Genomic DNA, 18,566 nt, shown 5'->3' on the forward strand with positions numbered 1-18,566 from the left:
ATCGTGAGTAGTTCCACGATCTTTGAGTCGAACCTTTTAAAGTCATCGGAAATTATGACTGTTATTTGTTTTAAAATAACGCCTGTAATACTTCGCAATTTCTCTAATTCAAGCAACAGGTACACTAGTATGGATATAATGTCATATAAAAATTACTTATGACTTAAAAAGTTTAACAGTTCCAACAGTTGACTGACATCTGACTCAGTTTTGACTTCTGAACCTCAAAATAGACCGGAACCTGACTGGGACACATTCCTGTCTGGTAGTAAAACTTTGTCAACACCGAAGCTGCTGGGGACTGACCAGTGGGATAAGTTTTGTGACTAATACAATGTGTAAAATCTGCTTAGTTTATAAACTTAGTTCATAAAATATATCTAGGATAACAATTTTACAGCTCATGTAAATTTATATTATAGTTCGGCCGCTTAGAAAACGACCTCCTCCAGCATTGGTTTAGCATTAGCGCGCAGGTCGTTTTCTAAGCGGCCGAACTATAGTGCATTAATACTTAATTAGTTATACAGGGTATAAACTAACCTCCCTTGAAAGATTTTATGTAATTGTTTTTTGCGTCAAAATTATAAATAAAAATCATAAAATATTTGTTTAAAAAGCGTGGTTTATCTGTCTTTACGCTTGTGATTTTTTACAAATGTATTTTAGACCAATATTTATATTGTGTGTTTAATTTTTTATGACTTAAGAAGGAAAAAAATTTGCTAATTCATTCCTAGGTTTTTTATATACCTTCTAAGATTGTTTGCATCGTAAAAGCCAAATAAAGTAAAAGGAATATATATTTTTTAAATGTACAAAATGAAACAGTTGTCTTTATAAATATAACATAAATCGATTTTAAAAAATATTTTACATTGCATTGTACTTAAGTATTAAGTATTTAATTTAGAGTACGAAATAAAGTTTGTTAGCACATTACCATAGTATTATATGGCGTATTGTTGGTTATTTAATATTTTAGGCAAGTCTATAAAAATCGTAGGCTAAAATTGAGAAAAATAACAAAACTGTTCCGAGCATTTTTATAGTGTAAAATTATTTAATGAGTAATGTTAATGAGAGATTGTGACCTATCTATGTTCTGAGTCTTAAAAAAACACGTTGTTATATACATTTAAATAGATATTTGTATATTAAACCCCCTTGCGATTTTTTTTAAACGGAGGTTTTTAAATATATTTCTCACAGGCTTAGACTAGAGAAATTTACAAAACTAATATATTTCTTCTTATTTATTTGTCAAAAGTGTTTCTAAACATTGTAGAACACTAAGAAATAGACTTTGTTGCTGCATTTCATATGAATATAAAAATATTTTATGTAAGCTTATACATTTGTTTAGTAAATATTATTTTTTAACTTAGGTTACTCCACACACATTCATTTTCTGAATCCACGGTTTTAGTTAGTATAAAAGACTTATTTAGAAGTATTGAGTATGTGTGACAAGGCTTAGGATATTTTTCATAAAATTGGTCCTTTTCCAGTTTTGTGTTATGAACACCCGTTTAAAGGTAAATCAGACATTTATAATGTTTAAAGATAAATTTCAAGTAAATTAGCAGGCAATTTAAGCCAAAAAGCTGTTTAAAATTCATCAGTTTTCTACAAAATACCTGATTTACATCAAGTTACGGGTACACGTGTTAATACTTCATTCATATTCACCGACATAATGGCTTCATTTCGTACAAACCCTTCGCTTTTATTTTCACAGTTCATATACAAAATACAGTTATTTGTAAAAACAAAGTATACAAGCCATGTATAAAAAAATCTTTCCGCAAAAAAAGAAAACTACAACTAGTGAACTTTTAGTTTGACGTAGTATAAAGATTGTTATGTATAGATTTGTAACGAAATATAAAAATATTTCGTAAGTGGCCGAGATGTCAATTTTAGTATTATAATCAACTGAACGTCACTTTTGATCCGATGAGTATTTGATATTTTAAAGACAAACATATCTTGTATGGGTCTATTTATTTATTTATATTTACTCGAAGGATTTTGGTTAATGTCTATAACAATATTACATTCTTATCCTCGTTCAACCCTAGGATTGCAATTTAAAATATCAAAACACAAAACATATGATGGATATTATTATATAAATCATTGCTTGGTAAAACATACAGTTAGTAAAAAAACTTGATTATCCTAAAACTACAGTGCATATTATTCAATAATTTTTATTTTTATTTATTTCCCAAAAGGGTTTACAATGATATCCATATAGAAATCCCAAAGTACCCTTGAACTTTTGAGAAAATTACAAGTCCAACCCCCATAAACCATATACTTAAAATGTTCGTCATGACGAGAAACCTTTCGCAAAACTATCCAAATTGTCCTTTAGGTCGCAATTACTTTCCAAAGGTAACTTTCCATATACCTAATGTTAAAAATACCTCAGTTGTACTTATTTGTTTGTTATTCTTTCAATTTATTACCTTGTTAAAATCAGGTGTGATTATTTGTTTGTATTACTGTATTCTGTTTTGTTTATTTCAGCTTAAACTAACCAATCAATATTTTTTTGAATACTTGTCAAACGGGGTGAAGCCCGTGGGTAACAGCTAATCTATATTAATATTTTATATTACCAATGGTTACACTGTTAAAAAATCTTAGTACGAAAAACATTTGGATATTTTTTAGATAAAAAGTTACCAATTATAAAATACACAATATTACTGAATTTATATTGCATAGACTCACCGGCAAGTTGTACGACTCGGCACTCGCGCACTGTACAGTCTGTTCACACTAAAGTAGCTCCTGTCTGGCCGCAGGATGGACCACAACTGACAGATCCTGCGTCCTGCGCGGCTCCTCAGACTCCCGCCACTTTCACCCAAGTGATAACAGCCAGTCTGCGTTGATAACGTTCACAGTGTCCCACGAAGAGGTTAAACGTTTAATTACACATTACTCGCACGTCCGTGCACCGATTTTTTTTTAACAACTTACCAAGTAGGTTTAAACAATATTTTGTGAACATTTTAAGCTTTTTAGCCTTTGTAAAATTTTAAATGGTGACATATTAAAAATTCTAGTAATGACTCAAGAATGTATTTTTTAAACTAAGCAAATTGGTAAGCAAGTGCTATGGAAAAATTAATAAAATCGAGCTGTATCAAAATGAATCACGTACAAACTGACTTTGGTAAAATGTTTAATGTGACACCGTTTTGTTCCTAAATGTTAGGAAGCTGGAATGTTTACAGAATATTTTTAACCCTAATTTATAATTTTTGCAAATTTTCTAAATATTCAGAGCATAAATGGTAAAGTAATATAAAACCATGTGTTAACCCGTTTTTTAGACACTCTGTATATGGTGACAGTAGGGGGAGCTCATCCATAGGTTTGTAGTCTATGCAATAAGGGAACGGTGTTAAATAATTTGTTTCTTGTTAAATATTTTTTTTAGTTCACATTTGTCTGATTGGTGTACAACAATGTATTGATGTAAAATATTGTATTGATGTGAAATAATTTGTGTATGTATCATATATTTTTAAGTCAGGTTTGTTAGAATTAGCTTGTATACCAAACTTTTTTTAGATTCTTTAAAAATATTTCATGTTAAATAATTCATAACTGATTTTCATTTCGCTAATTCACACGTTTAAACTGTTTAAATGTATAATGTCAAGATGTGAACTAATATATTTTCTCATTTGTAAAACAATGTGTTTAAAACATTGAATAGGAAGATTATTGGTTATAATTTGAGCAACTAGTAAGCAAAGCTGTACTTAACGAGAGAAAAATGTTAAAGCACGAGGCTGTCAATTTTATTGAGGTCAATAAAGACACTTTGTGCATGGATTGTACATATTTTTCCAACAATTGTTATTTGACAACAAAAATATCTTACTTAAGGAGTTACAAAAAATTCGTTTGTTATTTGAATTGTTATACGTCTAGTTGAATTTCATCATATTTAGTGATAAATAGCTGGGTAAGTGAATGGTTTGTGCCCACTAAAGAATCATAAGGTTGCCGGTCCGATCCCAAAAAGGTCCAAAAAAAGAGTTTTTTAATGATTCGAACCGGTCGCAACTATTCTAAGCTTGTAATAAATGGTTTTAGCTGAAGAAGCATTAGGTTTTACTCATTAATATAAGCTACTCAAGTTTTCACAGTCAATTATACACTCATTCTTTGCTCAACTTTGGGTTTAATACGCCCAGTTACATTCCCAACTCAATTGGTAAAACTGGTAATATATATTAGTAATACTTTTTCTTTTCCACCTTCTCATGACGATAGGCCAGGAGAGAATCGTTTTACACATTACTCTAGACCAGCCAGAGGGTCGATTAATAGATCAAAACCCATTGGTGATTGGCAGGATATGAACCACGGACCCCGAGGACCGAGGTCCTACACTCCGGCTGTACCAGCTCGCTCCCCAATACTGGTACTGTAACTTAATACTAGTCATAGTTATGACGAACAAACGTAACTTTGCAGTGATGACTCCGTTAGTCGCCGCATCCATGGATCATAAATGTTAGTGGTCATCGCTCGTGGAAGCATCCCGCTCGACTGGTCATCTTCCCCTCCATTTGTCAATGGCTATTTTACCGGACAAAAAGACCAGCAGAAGTGCAAGGTACAAGAGGAAGTCAAGACTCCAGTCCCAGACGTGCAAGCATCCACCAGCCACATTCTATGAAACAATAAGGAATCTAATGATGATGATGATGAATTTTTCTCCGAAGTACAACGAACTTTGCACGACAAGTGCAATGGTCAATTGAACGTAATTGAAGTGGTTCTGGATAAAAACCAGTGCCAATTAGTAAGTATCTGTATATTTTAGTCGTTGAAGGTTGAGTTTTCTACATTTAGTGATTTTTATTTACATTAATTTGTAATTTCCAAAGGTTTTTTGACATAACAAGCGTTGAAGACTGTTATACTGTATTTTCGACGGATAGTATTATGCAATATGGCATCTTATATTTAACTTAACCTCGATGGCTTAGGGTAATCTTTAACCTAACTCATTCGAATAAACGAAGGATTACAAGTTTATACTGAATTTCAACAAAATCTGATGTCATTAAAATTAAAAAGCAAATCGGTCCCGTGTATCTTTAACCAATAAAAGGTATTATAATCACGTTATAGGTTTAATATCTATTATCTACCTATACAATATAACGTGCCTATACTCTCTATGAGAAGCGATTTGAAAAACTCAAAATTTAGTGATCTGAAGTGAATGTATTGTTTTACGAGTTCCAGGCGGTTTAAGACGTTCCCTCGCAAAACCAGCTGATTAGTAATCGTAGGTAATGTCTCGGAAGTTACAGACTCTAAAATCCGGAAGTGGATTTAACGCATTGTTGAGCTTTAGCTAACCATTGTTTTCCTGTTTGAGCATTGCTATATTCAACAGGATTCACGAGAAAGGGGAAACGTATTTCTCATCGATATGACATGCAACAATTTGTATTTCTGTAAAATTTGTTCTTTGATGAAAACAATTATGTGTTCTATGGCATTTGTAATGTCAAAAGTGTTGTAACAATTTATGTTAACTTGAACCATATAGATGACTGCAAAGTGGGGTTTCCTTGGATTTATTAGCTTTAATGTGTAAAAACGTTGATGTCAAATTTTATATTTATAGAATAAGAGATAATTTATGTGTTGGTGGATACGAACCCTTTTCCATTGATACCTTGTTTGATATCAATAATAATGAAGATTCTTGTGAATAAGGTTTTAACTTTCATGGGCTGTGGGAATCTCTTATCGTTCAAAAACCATTAACGGTCCTTCACTTATGCATATAGGGAAGTAGTTTTTCAAAGGAGGATAAATTATAATATATCTGTTTACACAAGCACTTATGATGATTGGTCCAATTTTACACTTTAGGTTGGTAAAGGTCTAGAATTTTAAAAAAATAACCTTTTCCATTATAAGGCTACCAATACATGTTTAAGGTTAAACTAATTATGATTGACAATAAATCCTGTTCAAAGTTAGGTTGGATCAGATCGAGTTAGGTTATATCTTAGACATAACCTGTAGCTTCATTTGCAGATTTGTATATACAAATTATACAGTTGTAGTCGTATTATGGAAAGGTCTCCTATTTTAACGATTGAAATTCCCCAACTCAACTATCAGTACTTGCATATTATACCGACCATATAGATAGATCGTTTTCCAAATAAGATTTTAAATACTTTAAATAACAAAATCTTCTCAACATGGCCTAACCTAACCTAACCCAACCTAACTACCATTAGGTTAGGTTAATTATTAGGTGTGGTTTTCATAACACGAAAGTACCCAACTATCTCTACAAACTTTTCCAACAACTTAAAAGCGACGTTTACCTAAACAAACATTTTCTCTTGTACATGCTTGGCCTGAATACACTAGAAGGTCTTAGCTGAACAGTATCTAACTGTACCAGCCACACCTGTGCCGTATATACATGCATTGTACAGTCGTTACGAGCTGCAGAGGTCGCGATAAAGAGTTTGGTTTATGTTGTCGGAATGATCAAGATGCGAGGTAATGCTCTCACACGCTTGCAAGCCATCTAAAGCAGTATAATGTAAAATGTACGGTACCAGTTACCCACCAGCTGTGATTAAAATGTTTGCAAAGTAGTCAGTGTACTTAAAACGATTAAATACAGAAGGGTCTTAAAAGATCGGTAGCAAAATTTGTTATGTAAAGCCAAAATGAGGTCCCCATTCGAAAGTATAGGTGTTTCATGAGTTGTGGAGTTGGGCGAACTCACTTGGTAAAGCTCTTGGATGACATTAACTATATAACTCAGCCCCAAAGTCACAGCACTGTTTCGGGTCGTGAACTATATTTGAAATTTCAAGAGTTGCACATAATTTAGCTATATTAGTGGTTAGCTACTGTAGTTTATCAAAGTATACTCCAAAAGAAGCAACTCGTTATCTTCTGTGTTGATGGATTGGAGACTGAGATTTTTTTCTGCATATGGAAAATGGACATGTAAAAAGGTGGCGTCCAGGTTTTGTTTCAAATTTGATTCTCAGCGGACAGTTTTGAATGGTGGACAATAACACGTGTAAATCATTTGATTGTTTGTTTTGAAAAATAATATTATTTTATGTAAAGAGAATGTTGATTTTTATTTCCTACAAAGAATACAGTTGAAAATTTTATAGAATTTATTCTAGAAACTAGTTTTCTTGTAAGATTTTAAGTGGTTTCAAAAATGTTGGCTTGTTTCTGATTAATATCGTGATAAGTAAGCAAAATGTATCTTTCCAAAAACACCAAAACCAACTAGTAAACTACAAAATAAAGTAGTCTTTTTGTAAAATACAGAAAATATAAAACGTCATCACCTACATTTATTTTTACTCATATTTATCAATGTTTACTAAGTTACAGAAATGTATCTCACAACTCATAGTTTCAGGTAATTAAAAGGTAATTAACACATTTCAAAGATGTTCAAATATTTTAGGTCAATGTTCAGATTATAAATCTTATTGTATTCTACCAATCTCAAAGTAAACCGACTCCAACGTGAATTGGGATGAGCTGTTTTGGGACAGTCACGTTTTTGTGCTTTCCCCAATAATTTTATGGGGCCAAAGAAAGAATGGCTCCATGTGACTGGTCAGCAATTTGAAAACCAAATTTGAATAAGGTTTCCCCAGTCGGAAGCAGTTTGTCACGGCCCCACAAGAGCCCGCCAAGTTTGGCCTGTCCCCCTGATTACGTTTCGTTATAAATAATTACTAAATAAATAACTTCAGATTTCAACTCCAGCTTTGCGAGTTGATTATGCATCTAGAAGATTCTGATAGGTGTGAAATTTGGAAATTAAATGTGTTGAAATACGTGCATGTATCGAGATTTTATGATTTGTCTGGTATTTCACCAAAATGATTCGCTAGAAAAGGTTCTGTATATTCGTCTAATGCACTATTTAGAAATAAACTATTGTTAAAATAGTAACTAATATGATATTTTAATTGTTCAAAGATTTTCCTTAGGTTGTAGACGGAACATATTTTTAATGAAATCTAATATGATAATCGTAAACATATAACACGTAAATTAAAAGTCAAGAAGAGAGATGAAGAAGGTAATTAGGTACTTCTTTAAACACTCATAAAATGTTCGTCGTTCTATATTTTACTAGGGTGCCATTTCAGATACTTCCATTTTTTTTTTTTTTTTTTTTGTATTATCCCTTTGTTGTATATTAATATTTGAAATTTATGTTACTAAATCTTACGCATTTGGATACTTTGAATAACCTAACCATTCTAAGTTTGGAGCCTGTTTAGATGTATGTTTCATATCCGATCAAGTTTAAATGTGCTGAAAGTTTTCGAGTGATTTAAGGATAATTTTACGCACTATTTGAGTACGAGAACTTGCTAAATGGTCTGTAAATAGATATTATTGGGTAAAATATTTCGTAAAGAGGAAAAATTCACAAGAAACAATTAGCACAGACGAGGAAACATAACTCACTGAACCTATAGCTATGTGTGTGTGTGTGTGTGTGTGTGTGTGTGTGTGAAATTATAGCTGTGTCCTTAATGTGTATAGTGGGTGTCGTCTGTATGATGACAGACGATACTTTAAAATTGCATTCAATGATCCACAGAGATAAAAGATATTTATTGCGATACGTTTGATTAACAATGTAGCTTAGTTCCTTTAATCAGTTTTAAAATACGAATATTTTTCAGATAAAATAAAATATTTAAATATACAAATTGCAGAAGAAGTCAAAGTTTCTAACGGCATATATGTTTCTGAAAATTACTACAAATCGTGCTGTGGGTTCGTGGGTTTCTGGGGTCAAAGGTGGACAGAACTGGTCGGAGCAGATGAACGGAACAGGCGGACTTGGAACTAACTATTGTGGTACGATGGAATAGGTGGGCCAGCCACCTGTCAAGGGCACCTGTTATCTAGGAAAATAGGGGGAATTCGGCGCCATTTATGATTACTATTTTTTGGAGAAACTATTTTCTCTCACATTATTCCTCTTTAACATATTCTTACGATATTTTTCTGTAGTGGCTGTACGTGTTGACATAATATAAATAGGTGAATCGTAGAAATTTACTTTATTAGTAGAATTGATTAATTAAAAGATTTACCTTTATTCTCCGTCTCTCCAATATGTTTTTTTTTTCTAACAATCGTTTATTTTCCTTACTATGTTTGTGTGTGTGTGTGTGTGTGTTTTCTGTTGTCCAGTTTTTTACGTCACGAATTAAAATTTTTAACCAAAATATTAATATTTTTGTTTTATCAATAATAAGCCGTATTTGTAAGCACTGTGGTATAGCCTATACAACTTCTTGTGTGATGATAGAGCAAAATTGATACTTATCGCGAATAATTTTTTCCCATAATGGTGTAACGTCTTGCATTAGATTGACATCAATCTTAAATTAGAATACGAACAATTCTCAGGTAAAAATTATTCACTTAAATTTTCTTTTCTTAAATTTGCCAACGATTAAAACATTGAAAAATCACTTTTTGCAATTTTAGAAATTGTGTATATTGAACCCGTTGAAGTCCGTTTATAAGGACCGTCAAAGAGTGCTTAAAACTTTAAGCAAACAAATGTATTAACCATGAGAACAAAGAAACTGTTTTCTCACCGTAAAACTTTAAAATACACAATCTGTGCTGTTTTCATTTAACGTTTAGAGTACCTAATTGCCAATCACCAATAATCAGCAACCTAATAATTGATGGGATAACTATTAATTGACAAATTAACAAATCACGTTTCTCCTCAAATATACGATGACTCTCTAATATGAGATCCGTGTCTGGAAGCGCGGCTAATTTTACAAACTGGACAGAAGTCAAAGGTCAGAAGATAAATACGTCTTATAGACCTGCCCAAAACTGATCACTGCATCATCTTATCACTAACTATATTTGTCCTGGTCAAAATGTGATTACACAGCTGTTTCACTTTCTAAAATGTCGATCGAACACATATTTTGATACTGATTTGTTATCTTAGGGTTAGTTTGTCAGATCGGTAATGGAAAATATTAATTTTAAAATCTACCTAATTTTTTAAGATAAAGATAAAATTATAATTAATTATTACAGTATTTGCCCTTAATTATAAAGTTGAATTAAAATATACAATCGATTATTTAAAATGTTTGTGTGATATTAATTTCTTTGTAATATGTTTATTATTTGTAACTAACTTTATCGTTAAATTCATTTTTAACCATAAAAAATATGACCATTTTCAAGCTAGAGATCTATTACTTCGAATTATACCTTAGTCATACTTTTTTATAAACTTCTAAAATCGGGATTTTCATCTAAAAAAGGTGAACGGAGTATCTTTGGCCTTAAATTTCTTCACAATACATAATTTGATAAGCATCAAGCTTTTGCAAACAGGAAAGATAGGATTAGTAACGTAAAATTTGTAGTGTAACCTTAACTCCAACCCCCCCCCCCCCCATCCAATGGACGTATTTTTACAAATCTTTTAAAATCTACGGAAAAACGTTAGTATCATGGAAATCAAAGTTTATTCCCCACGATGGACATATTTGATAGAGCAAGATATTAAAACTGGCAGTTCGTAGAGGAAAGATATTCACGTGAGAATCTGAGTAACCTCAGCCTTAACCTTGGCACCCTCTCCCCTGAAGTAAGTTCGTGCCGCGTTTGTACGAATATCCTCACAATCGGGTCTAAATCACATAGTTCGTGAGCCTATGCAGGCCACAATTTATATTGTGTGTTATAATCAAATATCGGCTCGGGTTTTGAGGAATGGACTCTCTCGCCCTGACTTTGTTAGTGCTCTGAGAAGAACGGTGAGGGAGTACGATAAAGTGGACTGCTCAAATACTACAGAGCTCATGCCTCGAGATTCATACAACCAACATCTCACAAGTAGTAATCCTCCTGTAGAAGTGGTTTTGACGACTGACAACGATGCAGGTATTACAGTAGACGCAGGAGGAACTGATAGCACTTTTGGGTCGCGTAGCCAGCCAGAACATCCTCACCAGACTGATCCACGTATACGCTCATATGGTGGCGAAGAGCAACCTACTGGCAACACAAGTCAGGCACAGCATCAATCAGCCACTGTACACAACCCAAACACCAGCAGCCTTCCTTCAACCATGCCAGCATCTTCGTCCCACAGCAGGCTTCAGTGCAGCGAGACAAGCCAGCAGCAGTTTAGTGATTGTGTTGTGGAAAAGCAGAGCATAGTGCAACATATTTAAACTGGCAGTTCGTAGAGGAAAGATATTCACGTGAGACTCTGAGTAACCTCAGCCTTAACCTTGGTACCCTCTCCCCTGAAGTAAGTTCGTGCCGCGTTTGTACGAATATCCTCACAATCGGGTCTAAATCACAGAGTTCGTGAGCCTCTCCTGATAGTCCAACATTTGCATACAACACAGTCGTATGTTCACTTTTAACAGATGTTGCGATTGGTGTATGCATCCGCCTGGCAAATAAACCGTACTTCATCTAAGTTGATCTTGAATGATCCCTCGGGGAAATATGTAACCGTTTGCCATGTAAAAAATAAGTAGGGGGCCCGTGTGCAAATAGTGCATTTCAATACTAATTTATGCGGCAAACAAAAGATGCGAACAACATATTCAATACCCTTACGCCTTCTATGGATTATGTTTGTGTATCATTTGAATGAAACTATATAGCATACCTAGGTACTAATTTACAATAAATGAAATGTTGTCAAACTTAGATCTGCTCCATAAAAAGTTATATAGCCTACCTCAATCAAGTTATAATTATCAATAGTTGTATAAACTATTTCGTCACTTGTTTATGCTTTAATCTGACTATGATTAAAAATACAAATTCAAAGAAACGTCCGTTAAATTACAATCAAAATTCAAAGTCGTTATAAAGTTAGTTGTCAATCCTATACTTTTGAAAGCATCCTCTAGAAATAAATTAATAGCTAGTGGGCGAAGACCTAAAGAATATTCCTTTTTTGTTGCCATTCGCCCCTGCGCTAGATTATAAATAACACTTCAATCGTAAAAATTTATTAAGTAGGTCTGGTGAAAAAGGTATGTTACATAGAAGCCCATTATTGTATTAAGTAGCCTCTATAGAGGATAGATTCGTCTTGGATGAAAAATGTCGTATTAAGATTACAATTCGGTCTTGAATTCGTTATGCTTTAGTGTATTGAACGAGGTTTTTAATCGAGAAGTTTATAATCGGGGTTCTATAGTTTTATAGTTTATAATCGGGGTTGTATAGTTTTCCACTTCATTTTTCAAAGAAACTTCACCGTTATTACAGTAGCTATTACAGTAATGTTGCAGAACAGATCAAATAATAGCTGGACTTAGCTTTGCAAAAACCCACTATTATTTAGTTGGCTGGGTTTACCCTATAACTTGTTTTTGCTCCAACTTACATTCCAAGGATATTATTGGATAAAAGGTAAGCAAGTAATCAAATTAATCAAATTTTGTAGGAAAGTGCATGCTCCGATAAGACAACTTTTACTTAACCATTAGTTCTAATAAAAGTTGGAAGTTATAATGAATATTTTGTAAAGGCTGCGAATCTATTCATTACTAATCGAACCGGAGACATTACTTGTAATTACTTTAATAATGACTGATAATTTCTAGAAATCGCATAATCCAGTTTGTATAGTATGTGGATTTATAATTAACTAGAATAATCACGTACAGTAGTAGTTGTGATATAGGATCTTTTGAAACCTTTTAAGAGTAAAGATTGGTTACGAACTTCTAAAGATTGATTCTAACTACGCTTGAATCTTTACTTGGATTAATCTATTCACACTTAAACAATTGTTTATCAGTCAAATTGAACGTCACCGGTGTGCTTAAGTATTAGTAAATACAAATAAGCACCTTTCTCTTTACCACTGCCGTCATGTTTTAAGAGCAGGTGGTGTCATTAATAAACGCGCCGTTAATTTACAAATTATGCAGGGAAGGCCTCGTTCGTGATTAGGAAAGTGGCGATACAAGATAATTTAATCCCTGAACACTGACCATTACCTGGGGTCAGCGGGGTCGGCGGTATGTGTTTTCAAATTTCGGATGGAGGAGGTGGCCCCATAACACTCACGACCGGGTAACCCCCCCCCCCCCCCCCCAGAAACAATCCGAAATCCAAATTATCGCCTCAAAACACTGTCAAACGTGATCTGTGATTCTATTGAGAGAGATTAGGATTTCCATCCACACAGTTTTTGTGACAAAAGAAAGTGAATTAACCTTTGCTCAGTATTTATTTGCACTTTCACTTCGACCTTGGATGTTAATCGAAGGCTTAAAGTCGTCTTCTTTTGTTTGTCAAGGTTTTGTTGAGAGAAAACTTTAGAGGTTTTAGTTTGGGAATGAATAAATGAATTGATTAGTTGCAATAGGACCCTAAGAGGAGATAGTGGTATAGTCTGTATGATAAAACATGTCTCCCGACTCTCGATCTATTTGAGACAGGCCCGTCCATAAACCCTCACTCAGTAACACTCCTCACCTGTTTTCTAATTATACTCTGTATGATGTAACCTATCTCTAGACCTTCCGTCTACCTGGGGAGTGGTAAATGGTTAACACCTGGACCAGTCCCAAGTAGACAGGTTCCGTAAAACAGACTATAATCACCTTTTAGTTTACCCACTAGCTTAAGCAGCTTTAAATAATAACCCAAACAATAATTTACACAGTTCAAACATTTTAGAAGTACATACAAATCTAACAAGGCTTCCTTATGCTGGACTGTTCTCTATACCCTAAACTCTAAAGAGCTGGGGGCTCAAATAGGAATCCTTACGTAAAACTACGATTTACGAACGTGTGTTTAATCATTGAAATTCAGGAATATTTGGGAGATCACGTGACTGATCATGCCTTAAATCAAATTTAAGTTTGTTGAGGGCCATACTTCAACGTTTACGACGAAACCACGTACTACAACATACACTATTAAAACTGTACAACACATAAAATCAACAGTATAAAGTAAAATTACAACGCAGTGAAAATAATTAACTACCATTTTACAAAAGTCCATATTTGCTACACAATTACAAACTAAACTAAACCATACCTCGTCCTTTAATGGAATTTAACAATTAAAAATTCAATCCAGCTAGGTTACGATCCAATAAAACGTCCATAGCGGTTATCCATAATGAAACTCAATCATAAACTCATTAAGTGCAGACCCTCATTAAGGTGAATTAAACAAAAACCAATTTCACAAAGTTCAGGGTAAGTTGCTTACGCTGTTTGCCCAAATCAGGAGTCGCATAATTCGATTGGCTAGAAAGTAGCTGGAGGCTGTACCGATGCGACCCAGGGTAATATATTGCCCCGGTGAAACCATCAATGATAAACTCAAGCGTTCAATTGTGCTACCGACTTTCATGTCCCCTTATGGAGTTGACCTTCGGAACTTCTTTTCATAACGCGGGTAAACTTCCCACAATTCCCGCCCATCCTTTCTACTGTAAGTAGTACTGCCTCTAATTGACGAGGTATAACATCGCTCAAGTGATGAGGTATAGGAAGTAGTAACTTTGATGTGGTTATTACGTGTACATTCACTAGCTGCAGTGGAGCGTAATTTTCCTTGAATAATTGGATTCAATTCAGAGTAAACTATACTCGGTCAATGTTCAGCAGAGGAAAGAAGTTTTGGGTACATTCAATGATATTCTACAGAGGTAATTTTACAGATTTCAGGTTTAGGACTTTGCCAATGATTGAGGCTCTGGAAGTCAGTTTCAGTTTTGTCTATGTAGTATGAATGTATATGGGCCATACCGAAGAATTCTGAGTCCGACATTGCTATCGTCATTTAAAGTCACACAGGTTTGTCTAATGTCATCGTAATAACAGTAACAACAAACGTGTAAAAATAGCACTACGCATATTACATGCAACACTGGATGATTAAACAATTGCTAAATGTCTTGGCTTCCCGTCTATTTGATGGAAGATGGTTTGGACAGAAACATTACACATTTACAGTCAGACAGATCATACCCAACTTATAATTTACCAACACCAATCCAAACTATATTTGAAGTCCATCATTCCTGTTTCTTTTTTTTCTGCGTCTGAACTATGTGCACCACAGAATTCTGTGGATCATTTTAGGTCAGAACGAAATTCTGAATTAACTTGTTCGTCTCTACTCGATGTTCTCTCTCTGTCTATATGGTGACCTTTATATCTTCTAGGGGTCAAGATGAGGTCAAAGGGCAAATGAGAAGACCCTTGCACCTAAGGTGACTTTGTATTGAAGTTTCTCTATAATCGCTCAATGCAGCTGCAATTTCACTTTGTTGTTAACTATGCATCTTATTGTCCATTGACCAAAGGGACTGCCTTTGGATATGTTTGATGGATTTAGAAACTATTCGAGTAATTTGTTTAGCAATGTTTTCTTTCGCGCGAGGGTCGTTTTACATCAGGCATTCAATGGAGTTTGTCATAGGATTGAAAAGGTATTGCCCTTGTATTTATTTATTCAATTTAAATTTAATTAAACTGTCTAATGCTGTGCAGTGCTGTCTAAATGGTTACAATTCAATTTTATAGTATGTAAACCCCTGTTATTCATTTACATTTTGGTATACTATAACACTCCAATACAAGTTGTATTTTTCACAAAAATATCCATCTTCAAAATGGAACCATTGGCAAATGGAATATTTACTAAAACAATTTTCCTTATGTTATTCCAGCCTGTTTTATAGATTTGAGGGGTTGTAGTACTAAACCCTTACTTGTGACATTGTTTAAGTTTTGAAGTGACTCAATATTAAGACGGTTTTACATGTTATCTAAACTTCAAACTAAAACATTAAAAAGTGTAAAAACTTCGCCTAAACAAATGTTAATTGAAAAACTAAATAATTCGTATTTCTTACATCTCCGGATCGCAGTCAACTTTGCTTTCACTGCTGTTTTGTGGAAGTCAGCAGAGGGCCACATTAAAATCTCATGATCCCCGAGCATCATTAGGAGTTTGGCACTCCATGGATCAGCTGACGGCTGACGTGTTCCCTCCAGCGCGGGAAAAGCGGGAAGACCCATGTCAATGTCACGTGAATTTTCTACACTTTCTGTCCGTATAAACTGTCTATGTTGATACAACACAGGAAATAGCTTCTGATCAGAGTATGGATCCTCTTTGGTTCGTTTTGCTATCTTCGTTGAGGTAACTAGTTGTGTGAATACAATGAAATGTTATCTCGGTGTGTATTGCTTGTGTAACAATATTTGTTCAAACTTACTATTACTTCTGCCTTTGTGATCAGATTTCGAACAGGCACTTCCGATTGGATGTGTCGATGCGATGCAGTAATAGTATAGTGATAAATGGTAGGATTATTTTACAGCATCTATTTACATATTTAGCATTTAGCCAACAGTACTCAGGTTCTCATTTTAATAGTATTTTTAATCGTTTTGTATGTAATAATTTGTGTAAAATACTATGCCTAACGTAGCTTATTGACGTAGGTAGATCCACTTGATTTTTCGGACAGGACCATAATTCAGAAACCCAATGATTAATGCAAAGTTGGTAGCTTCAAAATGCTAATGAAATTAAATATTATTTATTTGTCCAGGCTAATTTAGTAACCACTTGGCCCACTTTAACACTTATCCTATATTTAACTAATTAACATTGCAAAAATAAACAATAAAAAGTCAATGTGATAAATTCACTTAACATTTCTCACCCAATGAAATAAACAAATATTATGTTTACTGTACAAAAACAAATACTTATCATTGATTGCATATGCTAACTACTTCATAGGACAAAACCCCAATAATGGCCACGCTATCAAGAAGATCTTATAGTACTGCAACTATCCAGGGACAATGAATCAAGATAAATACCTGATTGACTCAGGATTGAACCGACAACCTCTGGACGGTAAACCGAATTCCATAATAATTTGCTTCTCATTAGATATTAAATTGCTTAGTCATTCGATATTTTTTTCTGAAATTTTTTCTTTCACCCCTTGTAGTTTTAAGAAAAATTTACTATTGAAGCTAAGAACCTGCTTCGACAAAATGTCAATAAAATTTAAAGTCATATAGGCCTACTGTTTAATTCAAGTCAATGAGGAAATTACTGTGACCAAACTAAAATACAATCAATTAATCGCTGTTTTACTTGTGTTTTATGTCAGAGGTACACGTATCCTGTAACGGTTTGATCGGTTTTCAACCTCGTTTACACCGATATCCAACATTGTCGTCGCCTCGAGGTAGAAAGCAATGGCCGAACCTTATGGTTATCTACTCGCTTATTTACACCGAAATTTCGGTATCCTAAAATTAAGTAGGTGAATTTCGGTGGCTAAACACTCGTTGAAGGGCGTGGACCATTGTAGAGTGTATCGCATGATACGGCGAAGATGAAAGTGAAATTGAATGGACAAGACGAGGGAAAGTTACAACATTGCAATGTTATGTTTTATATTACTGTTATGGTAGAACTCCATGTATCTGAGGGTTGGCGTTTGAAAAATGACAGTTTTGTAATGTAAAGCGTGAAAAGTATTATGGATACAGCATATCTCGCACTTGAGTGTGAACTGCTTGACTATTTTTTTACATTGTTTTCAAAATCAGTCCATCGACTTTCTACATAGTTTAAATAAACGGTATCAGCAATGTGACACATACTTTCTCCCATAAGCTTGTCCACAACCTTCATCATGGGTAAGCGGTGGGAGTAACTATGATAATTTTGTAGGGAAAAAATCACAAAAGTTGCAATAACTTTTGAACCGTAATTGTTACAGTAATGGGGGTTGCATTATTTTGTTAAGAATTATTAGGACCATAACACGTTAATTTTAATCAAATCCGGGTTTTTTAAATCCGATTTTTTGTAATTTTATGGGATATTTTTTGGGAAAATAACGTAAGTTAAAATAACTTTTGAACCGTAATTTTTACGGAAATGGGATTTGTACCATTTTGTTCAGAATCTAAAGGACTATAACATACTCAATTTTTATCAAAATCGTTTGGGTGATTTTTGAGAAAATCTGATTTTTCCGGTTTTTTATGGGAAATCCCCATTAAAAATCAAAATTTCAAAAAAAAATTAAAAACCCCCTAGAGATACCTGGGATTAGTACCTAAATACCAAACTTCAGGGGTAAAAACCCTGGATTTTGATGCAAACTAAATTTTTTGAGGTACAATTTTTAACACTGTATATGAAAATAAAAACGATAGTGATATAAGAATAAAAGCACACACAAATACCAAAACTGTTTAGAGTCAGAAACTTCAAATTTCTAGAAACTAAGGACATATCATTATGAATAATTTATATTTGCAATAACATACATACTCACAGAGTGACACTTGCTTAGAAAACCATCTTTAGAGTTGCTTAGAAATTTCTCAGAATTTTGGAACCGGCAAATATATTTCTATAAAGACTTCCAGCGAATCATTAAACTTATTAGT

The 18,566-nt window shown here is 33.8% G+C and overlaps 1 protein-coding gene across 1 annotated transcript in view; it reads right to left on the reverse strand.

The window, feature by feature from the left end:
• Positions 1 to 2,824, reverse strand: part of LOC128989295 (cadherin-89D-like) — a 101,507-nt gene extending 98,683 nt beyond the window's left edge. The window contains exon 1 of the mRNA XM_054411174.1: positions 2,746 to 2,824. The gene's annotated coding sequence lies outside the window, so the exon portion shown is untranslated. The remainder of the gene's footprint in view (positions 1 to 2,745) is intronic.
• Between the last annotated feature and the right edge of the window lie 15,742 nt (positions 2,825 to 18,566).

The sequence above is a fragment of the Macrosteles quadrilineatus genome, unplaced genomic scaffold (assembly GCF_028750875.1).
Source record: "Macrosteles quadrilineatus isolate MER2022 unplaced genomic scaffold, UCM_ALF_1.0 Scaffold_3__2_contigs__length_128488019, whole genome shotgun sequence".
Taxonomy (NCBI): Eukaryota; Metazoa; Arthropoda; class Insecta; order Hemiptera; family Cicadellidae; genus Macrosteles; species Macrosteles quadrilineatus.